General features: G+C 40.1%; 1 long non-coding RNA gene across 1 annotated transcript in view; it reads left to right on the top strand.

Moving 5' to 3' along the window:
* Positions 1-4931: 4931 nt before the first annotated feature.
* The window catches only part of LOC128316036 (uncharacterized), a 122173-nt gene continuing 108822 nt past the window's right edge, over positions 4932-18282 (top strand). Inside the window, exons 1-2 of the long non-coding RNA XR_008299410.1 lie at positions 4932-5062; positions 9180-9253. This is a non-coding gene — a long non-coding RNA (uncharacterized LOC128316036). The remainder of the gene's footprint in view (positions 5063-9179; positions 9254-18282) is intronic.

The raw sequence follows: 18282 nt of genomic DNA, 5'->3' as shown, positions 1-18282 counted from the left end.
GAAGGAAATAAAAATCCCACACCATCCTGCCACAGTGGACAGTATTTTGGTGACTGGTTTTTCAGACTTTTTTTGGCATTTGTGTAACATTTTTTTTTAAATGTTTATTTATTTTTGAGAAAGAGAGAGACAGAGACAGAGACAGAGCATGAGTGGGGGAGGGGCAGAGAGATTGAAGAAGACAGAATCTGAAGCAGGCTCCAGGCTCTGAGCTGTCAGCACAGAGCCCAACTCAGGGCTCGAACCCACAAACCGTGAGATCATGACCCGAGCCAAAGCCAGATGCTCAACCGACTGAGCCACCCAGGTGCCCCTTGTGTAACATTTTTTAAAAAACCAAAACAGGATCTTTATTTTGCCATTCATTCTGTAATTTTTTCATGATTATTTATATGTTGGTAGATAGAATACTAATAAGATAAACACTGTGCCTTCTTTTTCTGTGGTTACACTTTGCTGGGGGAAGACAGACAAATAAATAAATGATTATAATATAATGTGAAGCACGCCATAATGGCAGAGGAACAGGTGCTCTGTAGGAGCATCTGTCCCAGGGCCAGGGAGTCAGGAGAGACTATTTTAGAGATAGCCTTAAAGTTAGGAAGGGATATTTAAGTCGAGACTGGAAAGATGACCAGAGTTAGCCAGACTGCAGTGGATGTTGTGGTACACCATCTAGGTACCTCCCTGGGATGGGACACTTATTCCCCTGCTGGCAATAAGGTTGTTTTTTGATGGTTCTTACCTTAGTTCTTCCCCTAAAAATTGCCCTTTGCTGAAGGAAGCCTCCTTGCTCAAGGTTATCTCCATCTCCAGGGGCAACTGGGATAAAAGGTTAAACTTCTTTCTCTTTTTTTAATAATATAGTGTTATTTTTATTTTAAAGTTTGTATTTATTTATTTTGGGAGAAAGAAAGAGGGGGCATGAGTGGCACAGGAGCAGAGAGAGGGAGAGATAATCCCAAACAGGCTCTGCACTGTCAGCACAGAGCCCAACATGGGGCTTGAACCCACAAACCGTGAGATCATGATCTGAGCTGAAGTCAACAGTCGGACACTTAACTGACTGAGCCACCCAGGCCCTCAAAGGTCAAGCTTCTTGCCTAATGCAGACATCTCTGAAGGTCCATCTCAGTTCCAGAGCTCCTCTTAGGATCAGTGGAGGCCTCAGATGAACCTGTATTGCAGTTCAGTTTTTCCTTCTGCTCAATCCTGCATCCCTCCCTCTTCACAGGTATTGTTCCTAAGAGCATTTCCCAGTAAAAACCCTCCACACAAATAAACCCTCCACTTGACACAGGTAAAGAGTGGTAGTGATGGTGTGGAATGCAGGGAAGGTGTTGCTAAAGATGGTACAGCATGTTTAAGGCCTAGAGGTGTTGGAGGAGTTAAATGTTTTTTTTACAAAGACTGCAGACAAGCAAGTGAAGTCAGTGAAAAGACACGATTCCAAGGAGGCAGCCAAGCTCTTGCAGCCACATCAAGGAGATGGGGAGATTGGACTCTGTCCCAAGGCCATTGGGAAGCCCTACAAGCTAGTAAATCACAAAAGAGACATGATCTGATTTTCAAATTTGTGTTTTAGAAAGATCATTTTGGCTGCAATGTGGCACCGTCAATTAAAACTCTCATCATCGATCACTGTATTTTTTATTAGAATATCAGAGTGATTTGCGACCTCCTTCTGCACTCTGAGTCTTTACAGAATGAATGGCAAATCATATGCCCCCCCAGGAAAGTCAGTAAGGAGCACTGGTAGTAAAGCAGTATTGTGGGACGTTTCAAACTCTGAAGGGATTCAATCATAGTTCTTGAATCTTTTTTTTTTTTTTAAACCCGATTCTCACTGTTTACAGTTGAACACCAACTACATGCCAGAATGCACTGTGCTATTATTGGTGTGGAGGACCAAGGACAAAGGCCCCAATCAGGAGGCCATGGCTGTCTTGTTCATTGATCCACCACTGCAGTGCCTGGCAAACAGTGAATGCTCAATAAATGAATAAGTGGAGACAAGGGGAAATTACTTGGTCTTTGTGACTGCAAAATGAGAACAATAGTAGTGTCCATCCCTCGAGGTTGTTGTGAGCAGTAAATAAGATAATGTAGGTAAAACACCTACTTTAGATGCTTAACATTTACTGTAAATCATATTTACTTGTACTTCCAAGATTGTTTGCTATTCTCGGTATTAATAGAAAATAAGACCTTAAAAAATGACAGCCAAACTTCTTATATCTATTTCTCTGTTGTCCTCTGGATCCTATAAATATCACTGCAAGAGAAAAATATGATTTATAAACCGGGTTAAAAGATTCATTCATTCAGTTTACTCAGCAGATATTTTATGAGGGCATCCAAAGTGCCAAGCATGAGTTTTAGGCAGTGGTGAACAGAACAGGCACAGTCCCTATTTTCATGGAGTTTATAATCTAGAAGGGAGACACTAAACAAAGAAAATCTCATTATATTATAATCAAAACAATCTGTCATTAAAGAGAATAATAGAAACTAATTTATTTTTTTATTTTATTTTTATTTTTGAGAAAGAGAGAGAGAGAGAGCTAGCTGGGGAGAATTCCAAAGGGAGAGAGAGAGAGAGAGAGAGAGAGAGAGAATCTCAAGCAAGCTCCATGCTCAGTGGGGAGCCCTACATGGGACTCGATCCCACAACCCTGGGAGCATGACCTGAGTTGAAATCAAGAGTTGGACACTCAACCCAATGAGCCACCCAGGCATTCTAGAAGCTAATTTAATAATAGAAAGGTAAGTCTTCTCTGAAGAAGTGACCTTTAATCTGGGAACTAAGAGTGGGATTTTTTTTGAGAATAGGAGATAAAGCATTCTATGCAGCAGGAAAATCCTGTTCAAAGACCCCAGGGTAGAAAAAAATTTTGGCCCTTTGGAAGGATGGAGAGAAAGCCAGTGTGGCAGAGTGGAGGGAGATGAAACTGGAAAGGAGGCAAGGCAGATCTTGAGGGACGTTTCATTGTTACATGGTCTTCTTTTATACAGACTAAAAGATACATAAACTACCTGAAATCTGACTGCTCTCTGGGATTATCAGAACAGTCCACGATGCCTGTGAAATAGGAGGGCAGATTAACTGTGTTGTGAACATTTTTAAGCCTTGGGAAAAGTTGTTTATTTTCTACCTTCTGGGCATCATGATAATCGAAAAAGCGTGTAACAAAGGAACCTTGCTGTTTATTGGGAATGATTATATATTTGCAGATATACATTGCTTATATTTCTACCTACATTTCTACCCCTATCCAAGTAGAACTATTAGAAGGCCTTTTTTTCTCCCCTTCCTCTTCTAACTTTTTTTCTTGGATGTGGTTCTTCCAGTGGAAACAATCAGTGGGAGTAGGGAACAATTTAGAACAGAGATGCTGCTGTGGTTTCCCAGGAGAGGTAGGAGAATTTTGGGTGTCATAAGTGTTTGGGTAGTGGCTTATGCACTGAATTTGCTCAGAGAGGCCTCCATTTTCCCCTCTTAGTGATTAGAACAACCTGTGTTCTGGAATACAGTATTTAAACAGCAAGACTGGCATTGCTATCTTCCAGGATGGTGGAGGCTTAATTAACATTTGAAAATGCTTTGAGATCTTTGGATAAAAGTGTTCTGGAAGCATGCAGTGTTATTATCTTTGGAGTGATACAGGTCATGTGACACAGGAAGTGGCTTTGAAGGAAAAGAAAACCTTTCATCAGGCAAACTCCTTGGGGTGGTTTGAGCCTGTTTTGAGTGACTCAACATGCCCGTGTCATCTCTCTCTAGACCATGAATGAAAGGAATAACTTGGCCTACAGCTTAGCAACTGCCACCGTCATTAACTGCAAGAATTAGGTAAGCTTGCACGTTAAACATTTTATGAATTATGCAGAATCTTAAAGCATTTAAAGCAGCTGTCCCTTAACAAGCATTGAATAAATATTAGCTGTTACTATTATTGTTGTTTTCATGAATACAGTTTAAGATGTCTGCACTTGTTTTCTCTGAACTTAATGCCTCTTAACCAAACAGTTCAATATTTTTCAGTGATAAACTAACCTAAATTTCATTTTAAAGACTTGATAAAGAGCAAAATAAATGTAAATCATTAGGCTTGAGGTCCCAATGTGAGATCTACAGATAAGTCACCTTCAGTGCCTAAGACCCTTCCTGGGAGGTAAAATTAGCTTAATGTTGGATACTTAGTCCTTCCTTTTCCAACAAGAAGGACTCAAAATAGAAATTGGGTTTTCTCGCTTCTACTTCCCTGATGGTTCCTTGGGGTCTTTACTGGACAGGATTTCAAGAACATTTCAAAGTAGTTGCAATTTATTTGAGGGTAGCAGTGCAGAAAGATTTTATCCTGTTCCTTCCACTAGCTTTTATATCTTCATAATACTTCCTGGAAATGTGTAAGTCAGGACTAGGGTGGGGAGTGGAGAATAGGAATATGGTTCACTTGAGAAAAGTGTATTTTTGAGCAATACATATGCCCAACCAGACTTGCCCACGTATATTTGTTAATTTTGCTGGCTAGCTGACCAGAGGTTTATTTATTTATTTTTAAATATACACCTGCTTCAAATGTAATATTCTGAACAAGAAAAGGTGTATTGGGAAGTGGCACAGGAGTGAGAGAGAGAGAAAGGAAATAGCGTACACCAAGGGCTATAAACAAGAGAGAAAAGGGCAAGGTCGCAGCAGGGGCCCCAGGGCATGCTGGGAAGATGGGTGGTCAGGGGCCTGTCGGGATAGAGGTCGCCCAAGGCATGCTGGGAAGGATTCCAGGGCCTTCAGCGGCTCCTGTCGGTGGAGAGGTGTCATTTAGACGTGGGCCCGCGGTACAGTTGAGGGTCAAGCACCAAGCCGACCTAATTAAAAGCTCATTACACCAGAGTATTCCCGTTGAGACCCAACGTTGCACGTTGGGACCCACGTGCAAATCCATCGGTACAGGAGCGCTTTCTGCCTCAGATTTGGGAATTCCAGCCCCAGCCCCAGCCCCAGCCCCAGGGCCTGGGAACTTCGGCCAGTTAAAGTGACTTTCCCGTCCGTGACCATCAGGTACAGTTTCTTTCAGGATTGTTTCACACTGCAGTAAATTAGTTTTATCCGCTCTGAAACATTTTAACAAAGAAAGCTCTCTGGTCATCACATGGGTAAAATAACAGGAGATAAAAGAACGTGTACTTCACCTAATCAGAAACAAATAACTAAATCTGCCTGAAAATGCAGCCGTTCCTGTCCCGTCCTCCTTTCCACTTATCTTTCACTGATGGGATTCTGAAATGACCATTCCACAGGCAGACCGGTGGTTCTCTCCTTGTTTTTTATATAATTGTTGCCGACCTTGACAGAAGATCTCAAAACTGAAGTATTAAGTTGGTAAATGATACTATTGTTTGGGAGGTGGGGTAGGAATGGGGTGGGAGCAGAGGGTTTATCTAACGAGAGAAAAAAAAAAAAGTAAAATGCACCCTAACCAGGCTCAAATGAACTGAAATGGATCAAAGTAAACAGAGACATCTAAAAGCTTTTGTAAGTTAAAAGTGGCTATCTGTTGCAGGTCTTGCCTCATTAACTGCTGATTGAAGCTCTGCTTGGCCCTCTGGGATACCTAACACCCCAGGCCTATCACCCGATGAACCCCCGGTTAGGTGCTTTTTGCCTTTGCCTGTGTTGCTTTGCCCAGCTCCTTGACCTCAACCTTCTTACAACAAAATGAGTCAAGGTTTGTCCTTGAGAATCTTGCCGGGAATTTCTCTTCTCCCCAGTGAGGAATTCCCAGAAAAGAGAAATGGAAGGCACTGTTGTGGTATCTAGGGAGATCTGTGTTCTGAAAAGTAGCTGCACAGCTCTGGTGTTTCGAATAAAGCCTCTGCACAAGGGTATGTAGGGGAAAGAGTCCGCAGTTCGTTTTTCCCTTGGGTGTTGGCCTCATTTCCATATGGGAATGGTGAAAGGTGCCGATTAGGCCAAATGCTTTAAGATACAGATATCTCTTGGCTCCCATGGTCCCAGCCCTTCACCAGGCCATTCAGCTGGGACAGGGAGCTGAAACAGAGAGGGCTGTCTAGGGGAGGAAGACAGAATAGTAGTGGGGGTGGGTTTGGGGGGCGGGGAGGGAGGAGCAGGGCTCTTTGAGTAGGACCAGATAGGTCTCTGTGTAGAGTAATATTACAGCTCTTTCTCTCATAAACAAGCTGCATGCCTGCTTCTAAAGACCCATCTGGCATAGCTTTGAGAATGGCAATAATTACAAGCTGATGATGGACATGGAAAAAAAGCCCTGCTGAGCTAACTCATAAGGAAGTACAGGCCAGGACTGCAGGGAAATTACAGGCTGAAAACCTTTCTAGTTTAGGCCTTTTGGTGTTCTTAATCACAGACTTTAAATGTTGTAATAAACACTGTTGCATTTTATTGACCAACTCCCATGACAGGCAAATCTTTTTCATTTTATTTTATTTTGACCATTTGCTCTTTGGAAAGCTGCTTAGCAGTGTCTGTCTAGGCCATGCCAATAGGCCTTTGGTTTTCTGCTTGTAAGAAAATTAGGTAAACAGGGGTGATTTTACTTAGTTAATAGAAATTTGCAAAATTTTTTTCTTAAATTGCTGTCTGCATTTTATGATTCAGATGGATTCTCAGGCTCAATGCTTAACCTGTAGCTATATAAGCTGTGGCCTGGCTGTCTCCAGCAAGAAGATAAAAGAACAAACTTGGAAAGAATAATCCATGACTCTGTGCCATCAAATAGATGTTTATAATATAGGCAACAAGTGATAGTCCAAGTTAAAAACTATACTGTTACGTTAGTGGAATCTTAGGTTCTGGCCTTGTTTATGGAGATGATCCTTATTTCAGGGATGAACTTGATATTGAAAGGATGATTCTTCTCAAAGCTTTGGATCCTAATATACAGGTGGCTTTGAGACATTTTGTTGTTGCAGACTTTTTAGACCATTTAACGGCGCAAATGCTTTTGGGAAGTCTTCCTAGAAAAAATAAAATAGAAACACTGGAAATTTTCTTTTCTCTGAAACATTATTAACCTCAAAATCTGTAACTTAAATTTCATGGCAAAATTAGTCTTGAATATAACACATTACCAGTTGCTGTAATAATGGAATTTTGACACTTCATGTAGGTTTTGTTCTACTTCAACAAATGTTACCCATTTCCATGAAAAGAATTTAATCTTCATTTTATACATTTTAAAAATCTGATGTTAGAAAGGTTGAGTAATGTTATGAGTCGGGCTTTTTTGTGTGTGATATAATTAACTTATGCACATAGATCTTTGTTCAAAAGATACCTTTAAGGATTTTACAGGGAAGCATGTAAAGTTCATTATTCTTTAAGCACTAGATACTGCTTTAATAACTTATTTTCAGGTCCTTCCCTTCTTTGACACAATTTCTCATTTATATTCCTTCAAGACTTGTATTTTATTCCTTGTGTTTTGCATACAGCCCTGGCTATCCCAGATGGATTATTTAGTTCTGTCCTTTTGCATTTGATTACTTGTTCAAGGACATAAAGTTTTGGGGTCTATGAAGTTCAAGCAATAAAATGGTTGTGCAATGGAAATTTACCAATAAAAACTCAATTTCTTATCCTTTCTTTGCCTTTCATAAGCATTACTTTACCTGAAGCTCCCTTGTCAATGAGAAATTATTTCTTTATTTCTAACTGTCTCTTTTCCATATAGAGGGTGGAATTGTTCCTAACAAAAGAAGCATGAATTGGTGGAAACTATATATTAAATGCAAGACTATTTGTCTAGTTTTCATTAGGTTGCTGAGTGAAGAGCCTCAACTCCTCTCTTTTCCCAAGGTACTCAGATATCCATGAAGTCCCCCTCATCTCACGCTATCGTTTCTCTCACTGGGCACAATCCGACTTTAAAGAATTCAACACTTGCTGGTCTTTAGAGAACTGTCAGCAATGACAGCAACCAGGGATGCTGACATGTCTTATTGTTTACAAAGGATGAGCACAACAAGGCCCCTCGGATGACTTGATAAGCCCTGCAATTTCTCCCTCCAGCTGGCCTCTGGACCAGCTGCATTTTCGTGGCCATCTAAAGACACAAGTATCAAAACTTGATCTAAACACCACAAGTCAGCAAACAGCAGTAAAGATAAACGAGGGCTGCTCAAGGTCACTTTGTAAACAGTGAAAACGAAAGAGAAACAAGAGTATCTCAGTCTGAGATGCCTTATATGCATATAGTTTTCTTCTGTACTTAAAGTTTGATGAGAAAACATCCTGGACTAGTAAGTTCACGGACAATTATCATGGTCTTGAGTATTTAGACTCTTTTTCTCACTTCTGCATTCCTCCATACCTCTAGAAGCACCAGCCAATGTTATACATAAATCAAGTTCAACTTTTTTTTTTTTTTGTTATTGTTCTGTTTTGTTTTGAAATATTCTGAACACACTCTTTTCTATTTAAGGAATCATGAAATGTCTTGGAAATTGTACCGGTGCGCGTGCTTTTCCTCATTCCTACTTTGTAAAGAGGAACTTCTATATCAGGAAGGGAACCTTTCCTCCTTTCTTCCTTTCCTCCTTTCCTTGTGCTGTCTTTGAGCAAAGAGAGGAAGAAAGGAAAGCTTCATGTATTTATGTTGCCCCAGGGTCAATGCTTTTGTCAAATGACATATATCATAACTTTACCAACTTCGTGGAGCTTGGGGTATTGTCTTCCTTAACTTTCGAATTGAGACAATGCTATTATCTTGTGAAGATGCCAGACTGTTCCTAGAAAGAGCTGTTTCAAGGTACTTGGAGAAAAGAGTTTTACAATAGGCTTTATTTCCCATCTCTCCTTTTTGCAGAAAGGCCATTGTTGAAAATAGTGTATGTCACAGTTGATTAGAGCAAAGCACCGTCTTAATTTTAGTAATGTCAAGGTCATCTCAATCATAAACACTGCAGTTTTGTCAACTTAATGTTGACAGTCATAGAAAGAGATTTAATCTTGATTATGAGGCAAAATCTTCTTGGTCTCTGCCAACAATCTCAACTCTTTCTGGACAGTTTTCACAACATAGATGCCTAATTTTTACCAAAGTATCTGTCTGTAGGATTGGCTGCACTTTTGGTAAGTCACTGCTTCATAAGCTACCAAGTCTCAGAATTCAAGTAAAGTGACTATTCCCTTTTTACAGATGGTGAAACTGAAGTTCTGCTCTGTGGGATACGGTATGAGTGGCGCCATGAACTCAGGGCTGGGTGCCTCCAGGTAAGTTTCTTTTTAACTTTGCTGCTTTCTCCCAGGCACCCAGTCTAAAGGTGAAGGCTCAGTTTTAAATGGGCATTCAGAACAGAATGCCCATTGGTCAGTACTCCAACAGCGGTAAGCAGCGGAATGCTAAACAGCAAGCCCACAAACGTTTGCAACCAGTAGCACCATCTAACAACATGTGAAACAATAGATGTGTATGGCTAGGAAAGGACGCAAAGAAAGAATATTCACTCCTGGTCAGTGGTGGTTGAGCCTATGGAATTATTGATACTCAGAATTCTGCTGGTGGCTGTACCTCTCAGTACCTCGTCTGTATGCTGGGGCCAATTTCTATCCTCCTAAACAAGTTAAATGCATTTTGTGTGTGTGTGTGTGTGTGTGTGTGTGTGTGTGTGTGTGTGTGTGTGTGTGATTTGACAGGCTAAAGTGCTAACTCTTGTTGAAATATCTATATTTGGAGTTACTGATAGATTGTGGTACAAATACATTTTCTTCCATACACAAAGATGAACTTTCTTGCAAAATTATCCAAATGATTTATTTCTCTCATTGGACCATTATTTTAGGAATTTTTCATTGGTACCAGGTCCAGAGTAGGCAGACATTTGTGCTTATATGGGTTGCACTCTGTAGAGGGCTGCATATACAGATGGGAGCTTCCCAATGCTACTTCTAGCAAAATAAGAATGCTACTGTAGAGGCACCTGGGTGGCTCAGTAGGTTAAGCATCAGTCTCTTGGTTTCTGTTCAGGTCATGATCTCACAGTTCATGAGTTTGAGCCCCATGTCGAGCTCTACACTGACAGCGCGGAGCCTGCTTGGGATTCTCTCTCTCTCCCTCCCTCCCTCCCTCTGCTCTTCCCCCAATCAGGCACACATGTGCACTCTCTCTCTCTCTCTCTCTCTCTCAAAATAAATAAATAAACTTAAAAAAAAAAAGAACGATACTATAATCATCAGAAGAAGGACTTCATGGTAAATCAAGGGTCAGAAAGTGATATGCCAGCCAAAGGATGTAGTATCATGTTTCTCCCCCATTTCTTCTCTGGCCTCCTATTGTTTTTTCTCTAGTTTGGCTGTGACATTCAGATATTTTTTCAGTTCCAGGTTTTGTTTGTTTGTGTGTTTTGGGCTAGAGTCTGGGGAGTAATGATGTAGGTTGAGGTCCTTCTTCTCTTGGTTCATCTTGAGTACTTGTGTCATTTCCAAGACTGGCTTTCTTTTTTTCTCAGGTGAATTCATTGGCCTGCCTGCTTTAGCTTCTGCCCAGTTCAGACCTCTGTCTGCAGAGAGATGAGACCATGAGATCTGCTAACATGCAAAATGGAGATAAAAGCATTTTTAAAAATGTCTTCCTGCACACAGGCCTGCTTTATAATAAACCAGAACAGTGCAGGAATTAAGATGTTGTTGAAATGCCTGAGTGTCTCTGCCCTTTTATTACATCCAGGGTGATGAGGTCATGGCTTACTGTTTAGCTTATACAGTGCAATTAAGAGATTCATTTCTTAACGTGATTCATCTCAGGAAGAGTTGACTCAAAAGTTTCAGGGGAGAGGCAAGACTCTATGAGAAGATGTTGGAAAATTATGGTTTTCTTTTGGAAGTTTGAGTTCATTTTTTCATTCCAGGCGAGAATGAGAACTGCAATAAGCCTGTCTTGGATTTCTGAGTAGCAGGGAATTTGATTACTTAATGCCAATAAGGCTAAGGAGATGGTTTTAGTTCTTGGCTTTTTTCCCTTTTTGGAATGATGGCAAAAATGTGAACTAAATATTTGTTTTATTAAGACATCATTAGATCTGTGTGTGTAGAGGTGTTTAAATGAAACAGTATCTTAGATGTGTAGATCTACATGTTGTATATTTATTTGATTTATATATATATATAGTATATATATAAATATATATATGTGATATATATATATGATTTGTGTGTGTATATATATATACATGTATATATATATACATGTATATATATGTATATGTATATATATATGTATATATGTGTATATATATATGTATATATATATATACACATATATATATAATGTTTTATTGTGCTGTTTATCTGTTGAGCCTTGATTTAACCCTTTTAAATGCAGATTTAAGTCTCTACTGCTGAAAAAGAGGTAGTCTCCCCATTTGGTCAGGGCAGTTCTCAACCATAGTCAGACCCTTTGCAAGAATGTGTGAATATGAAAATGTTGAGAAGCAATGGATTAGGCTATATCTATTCTTTTATGAAAGACTTATTCATGCGCCTCAGTTTGAGTAGCTTTTAACTGAGGTTCCTTTCTTCCTTGAAGTCTTCCTTGATTGTGATTCTTGGCTTGGTCTTTTATCCATGGTTCAGATTTTAGTGAAAATGAATGATTCTTATACTGGTCAATTCATGAAATGTCTACCTTATTTAAGGTACTATGTTAGGCATCCAAGACCATCTTTAGAGGGTTTAACTATTGTCTCTGTCCTTTAGGAGGAGATGGAAAATTCCACAATAATGAATACAAGTCATATTGTCATAAAGGGCTAAATAAAGTGTTATATGTACTCTGAGGAGTGAGTGATTTATTTTGTCTTGGAATTGGGTAGGGCTTCCTAGAGGTGGTAATGTTTGAATTGGTCTTTAGAGCAGAAGCAAGCTTTGAATAGATGAAGCTAGAGGAAAAGTGCAAAGTTTTAGAAGTGCAGAAGTCCATGACATGATTCAGAAAAGGAGATGAATCTGTTCTGGGCTGTGTGTGAGGAGAAATGGCAGGTAAGTTTTGAAATACAGAACACTTTCTATTTATTTAGTCGCCTTGAATGCTACGCTAGGACATTTGGACTTAATTCTAAAAAAAAAAAGAAAAAACCAGAAAACTAGTAAAAGCTTTTGGACTGAGAGAGTGCACCACAATTATAACAGTACCTTAGGAAGGTAACTGCCAGGGATGTGAAAAATAACTTGGAGTAGAGAAAGCAAGCGGTGAAGGGGGACTCATTGGAGGGCTATTATAGTAATCCAGGTATAGATGACATGATGTAGGACAGTAATAGTAGAAGCAGAAGTAAGAAAAGAACCCAAGAGAGATACTGAGTCTAGAACTGAATGTGGTGGGATGATACATAAATGACTGAAATTCCTACGTTAGGGTGGTTAGTAAATGGAGAAACCATGAACTGAGATAAGCAAATTTAAGAGAGGAAGGCTGGAGGGGAAAACAATAAGTGCTTAAATTGACATTTTAAATACACTTTGATTAGACACACGGTTTCTCTTGTTTCTTGAGGAACAAGCTTCTTATAGCCATTTGCTCTAGATTCTATTATTAGATTTACACCCTATTTTGCTTTTTGATTTGACACTCTGACTACTCAAAGGAGGAGAAGAAAAGGTATATTTTCTCTCTATCATGTCTGAATGTATTTTTATTTTATATAATCTCAAGATTTTTCTAATCTCAAGGTATTTCTGAAGAGTATCTTGAGCTTTGCTCAACTCGTCTTTCTCTGGCCATACTCTTGAGGATGAGGCAGTTTGAAATCCTTACTAATGCTTATAAGGAGTCAGAGTTAGACAGAACTGGCCTTCATAAGGCTAGAATTGGAGCCAAAATGGTTTCTTGGATTATGTATCTCTTGCCGGTTATGAAGCTGCCAGACTCCATCCCAGTGGGTGGAAATGGACACCAGCCCCCGAGGAAGTGATGGCTGCACATGGGCGTCTGCTACCTCTGCTGCTTCCTCTCCTCGATGTGGAAGGAAACCGTGGGCCTTCCTAGGCATTTTTCTTGTTCTCTTAACATGGGGGGACTGAGAGTCTTGGACTTTGGAGGTTGGATAGTGAACCTAAGCCTGGAGGGGTGTCCAGGGAGCAGACTGTTCCCATCTCTGAACTGTTGTTACTTTCTTTTTCCACCCCCCTTTCTGTGCTGTACAAATCGTTCCATCTCCAGAATTTTAGTGCACAGGGTTAGAATGTCTTAGTGGAGTACCTGGAGTTCAGAGCCCATGCAAGGGGACACCTGAGTGGCTCAGTTGGTTAAATATCCGCCTCTTGACTTTGGCTCAGGTCATGATCTCACAGTTTGTGAGTCTGAGCCCCACATCGGGCGGTGCGCGGACAGTGTGGAGCCTGCTTGGATTCTGTTTCTCCTTCTCTCTGTGCCCCTCTCCCCCACACTCTCTCTCTCTCAGAATAAATCAATAAACTTAAACAAACAAAACAAAGCCCATGAAAGGCTTTAAGTTGGAGACACTGAAACAGAAGGAAGGGGGTGTACCACTGAGCTTTCTTCCCGCATATGAAATATAATTTATATAAATATTCAAACTTCTTCCTAACTTATTTCTTTGTTAGTTTTGCATGCCACATATCCAGTGACCAGTCCTCTTGAAAAGTGGTGAGGAAGAGTGTTACTAAAATTACAAATATCTACTTTTCATCAATAAAGCTCTTCCAAAGTTTGCAGTATGAATTTGGTTTGCAGTTAGAATTCCCCAAACCAAGTATTTAAAAATCCCTGGCAACAAATTCAGCTCCGAATCTCTAGAAAATAGTGTGTAAAGAGTGGACATATCTAACTGGATTGTGAAGTTAGGTACCATGTGCTTTATGTGCTTAGTTTCTACAGGCCATTTTAGCTCCCATTTTCCATCCAAGAAAATCAAGAACGTTATGCTTTTTTTTTTTTCAAGGTGTGGCACAAAATTGCTTCTCTAGTTTCGATTCCAAAAATATAAGCCTTTCCTGCTGATTCTAACCCCAGAGCATGTATTAAACACTCACTATCTACCCAGCATATTGAAGGGTGCTGTGTGAAACAAAAAGAGCTCCAGAGGGGCTCACTGCACAGTTTCTGAGTGAGGGAGGAGAGGGCTGGAGCCGGCCAAGGGGCAGAACCGCTCATCGTAATCTCAAGGCCCTGATCCCTTAAAGCCCAATCGGGGAGAAATGTTCAGAAGAAAAGCACAGTGTCCGCTCCCCTCAGTATTCTAGAGATGGACTAACAGCGGGGGAAAGGATAGAGATGAGGTGGCAGACTGCCTTATTTCTATAGACCGACTGGCTTTGATTCTCCACAGTAGTGGGTTCGAGGGCACCAATGCAAAGGGCAGCTTATTTATTTATTTTTTTAAATCTTAGCTTATAAGCAACTGTTGTGGCAAAATCCTCATCCTTTTCGTCTTTTATAATTCTTCATTGTATTCCCCCTAAAGGCAGCAGGCAAGTGCTGGGGTCTAGCCCTCAAAGAGGCTGATATTCTCCAGACATGTCCATAGACACTTGTAAGTTGAGAGCTGAATCCTCTGTCAGACACATTTTCCTTGTCAAATCATGCCTGTCCCACCTCGCCGACACTGATAGTCCTGGGAGCCAGTTCTGATGCCAACCTGTATCCAACTCCTAGATGTGAGTACACTTCTTTGAAGGGCAGCTTGGGCTAAAACTTGACCTTTCGGAGCTTTGGGAGGTGGGCAGGGGAGCGGAGTGTTGCTGGGGAGAGAGAGATTTCCTGGTTATTGCTCCAGGGAGTCTGTTTACTTGCCTTCAAGGGTCACAGCCATCTGAATGAGCTTCTCTAACTCTGCTCTTGGGTTTAGTTTCAGAGGACCCGGTCCTGTGGAATTCCACTCCCCATGGCCCTCCCCTTACTCTGTTAGGTATGGGACTTTTATCCCACAGTACAGTTCAAGATTTCCCCAGGAACACAGCAGCTTGCTTGCAAGAACAGCAGTTGGAAAGTCTGTTTTAAGTGGAGTTTACTGTTGTTGTATAAACCTTCATTTAAAATTGACTATAAAATGTTTCTGAACCTGCCAAACACGCATTAAAATATTTTGCTCCATTTATGCCTATGTGTAACATTTGGTTTCTAAAGAGCTTTAATCAAGTAATCTTCAAGTAGGAAGTTATTCATCTTTATTGCCAGTCGGTTCTCAGTGGTGGTCGTGGCAACAATCTTTTTATTGCTTCTGTGTTTAGTTGTTCTTTGACATGATAGAAGTCAGCTGCAGTTCAATGAGCTCACTATTTGTGCAACTTAATTGCTTGCTTCCTTCAATACATACTCAATTTTTCCTTTTATGAGCAGGGCTGTTGGAAAAATTAAGCTTAAGGATATAGCCATCCACTGTTAATTAACCTCCTTCCCAAACACATTAGTAAAATAGGTCAAATAACTGCTGAGTGCTAAGTGTACTGTTCCTAAGGTCCTCCTCAGCTGAGAAGTGAATCCTGTATTAAGGTGGAGCTTCGAGCGTTTTTCTGGAAGCGGTGATGACATAAGAATAATGCTTTGTAACACAGCATTCCCTGCTGCACCGTCTCCTCAAAGTTGAATACACTGTTTGACTTTGTCTGGCTCTACCGTGGGTTTCATTTGTTTTATGTAATATCAACTTTAAAAGAAATAAAAGAGTGCTTCTCTCTTTTTCTTTCTAGGTATTGCTTGCTTTCAAAGGGGGATCCTGAATTCAACTTCTCTTTTAGGTAGTGACCACTGCTGTTACATTGACTCACAGTTCCTAGAATAATCTGAATATTGTGAGGATGAATACATATCTATGATGAACATAAAAATATGCTCAGTGAGGGAGCTTTTATAATGTCTCACTTGTCAGGGTTATGTTCAGATGGAAAATCACTTTAATTGCAGCGGTGAAGGGCTGATTGGAGCTTTGCCAACTTGGCAAATATTTTGAAGTTTATAGAAATATTTTGAAGTTTATAGATTTAGAAAGTAAAAAAAGAAAAAAGAAAATGTGATAGTTCCTGAATTTGGTAGAAGACCGGGAAATGTAAGGGTCCAGTTTATACTTTTAAAAAGAGCAAAGCAAATGCAAACAAAATTCAAATGGAATACTATGCCAGAGTTCAAGGCTGAAGATCACATTTGTGATATTTATCCTCTATCTGTAGTCTCCATGTGTAGACTTTGATTAGGAAGGAGTAGGGAGAAAGAAAGAAACCAACCACCTCTCCAAATAAATCCTCAACTGATAAATACAGAAATTTCTTTTCTTTAAAATTATTACTCAGTTGCAATCTAAATCTTGCAGCTGTTTTTTCTTTACGTAGAGATCTACATTTCTAAATTGTCTGCTCTGATAAAATCATTAACAAATAATGGCTGGTTCAGGACTCTTCCAAGGTTTCGCTGCCTCCCGATTTGGGCATATTTCTCGCTTTGCATTTACAGTCAGTGAGAAGCATCTTTCAGCACCTTTTTTTCCAACGTGATTTCAGGATATTGATGACATAGAACGATGTTGAAATGGTAACCTTTGGGTCTTCTTTTGCCGACCTGCTGGAGGAATAATGATCCTTTGCCAGTCTAGACTCTAAGGGATTATTAGGAAATTTGACTAGCTAATGCTTGTCAGGAGCCTTTAAACAAAAAATGTTTTCCCTGTGTGTTACTTTGTCCCCCCAGTTGAGCTTGTAAGCATGACCTCATTCATATTCATTAGTTGTGGGTGCTAAAGGTCATCCTCTCTTATCTTTTGCCTGGCTAAGGCCTGAGATGCAAATGGCAGATTGTGGACACATGGTAAATAGTTGAACCATCTAAAGGTTGAATATGGGAGGGGGGCTTTGTATTCACACATGCCTGCAGGTACTTTGGCCCCTGTCATTTGTGTGGATGGCTCACAGATTCCAGAATGAGGGCAGGCACTGTAACTTTTGATGGAGACAGAACTGCTATGAATCAAAGTCAGGAATTGGGTCCAAGCTTTTATTCCTATCTAACCAATTATGATGGCAAATTTCCTATCTTTTAAAAGCAGAAGATACTTATCTAAGAAAGGGGAGAAGTAGAAGTCTAGGATTGGTGGGTGCAAGAAGGTATAGAATCTTGAAAATTTTTGAGGCATTTCATCTAATCTAAAAGATAGTCTCACACCGAGTCCTATTGCCAACCTCCATGAAGCAAATTTGCAAATTCTAGGTTTAGCCTTTTAAAGGTTGCCTTTAAAATAGCCAGGCCTTTGCCTCAGGAGAACATGTTGGGTCATGCTAACCTTCTGTGAATTGGTATCTTCCTCATCTCATAGATTGTTTTATTATTTCTTAAGGGTATGTTCCTGTGGCTTTTCTAGCAGTCATTGATTGACTTTAATTAAGCAAATCTCCGAAGGGAGAGCAGGTAGCCATAGAGATACTTGTGACAACCAGCAGGTGGCACTGTGGATACTACAGTGGTGAAGAAACCGGGCTTTAGGAGGCAGAGATGAAAGGGAGAAAACTGGGATGAGATAACTGAAGCTCCTCTACAGATCTTAGGGTGGTTAACAGGGCATCTCAGAAGGTTGTAAATCAGTTCCTCAATGTGGGAAGCTGCATGGATTAGACTTACAGGGATATTCTCTCTGATTTTTAAAGTCTTCTTTCCAGCTGTATCAGTTGATAACCTGTTTAAATTCTACATATATGCTATTGCCCAGAGTCAAAAAACAAACTTGAAAGGAAGACTTTTAGGGAATTTAGAAACCAATATTTACTCACATTCTAGAATTGCAGAATGTAAATTAGGAACTCAAGCTTGGTGTGTTTATAATATAAAAATATATTTCAGGCTCACAGAATATTACTAGAGAAACATGTTAATTTGATTTATTTAGTTATTTTAAAGAGGTAGTGAGGACATTTTCCTGACATCCATTACCCTCTGCATTCTCAGTCATCTATGGCTTTCTTTTCTTTAAAAATTTATTTGAAAGAGATTTCAGTAAATTGATTTTTAGAAGACACTGTGTGTGGGTAAGTTTTTGCTTCTTTGGAAGTTTATGTAGTGCTGCATTTAGGTAGTCAAGTTGGATAAGAAGATAGCAACAATGGCTTATTTCCAAGTGAAGCCTTCCTGAGATAGCAGCAATTTTTCCAAGGCTCTCTTGTGAAAGTTGTCACTGGTCTCTTTTTTTCCTGGGATTAGACCGATTCAGATGGAGGTCCTGGGGAGGAAATGTAGTTTCTCCCAATAAATGTTTCCTAAGCTGAGGCCTCTTGGGAACACTGCCTTTCTACCAGAAATGTGGACT

The sequence above is a fragment of the Acinonyx jubatus genome, chromosome B3, assembly GCF_027475565.1.
Source record: "Acinonyx jubatus isolate Ajub_Pintada_27869175 chromosome B3, VMU_Ajub_asm_v1.0, whole genome shotgun sequence".
Lineage (NCBI taxonomy): Eukaryota > Metazoa > Chordata > Mammalia > Carnivora > Felidae > Acinonyx > Acinonyx jubatus.
Note: the sequence above shows the minus strand (reverse complement) of the source record. Positions and strands in the feature narration are given on the sequence as shown.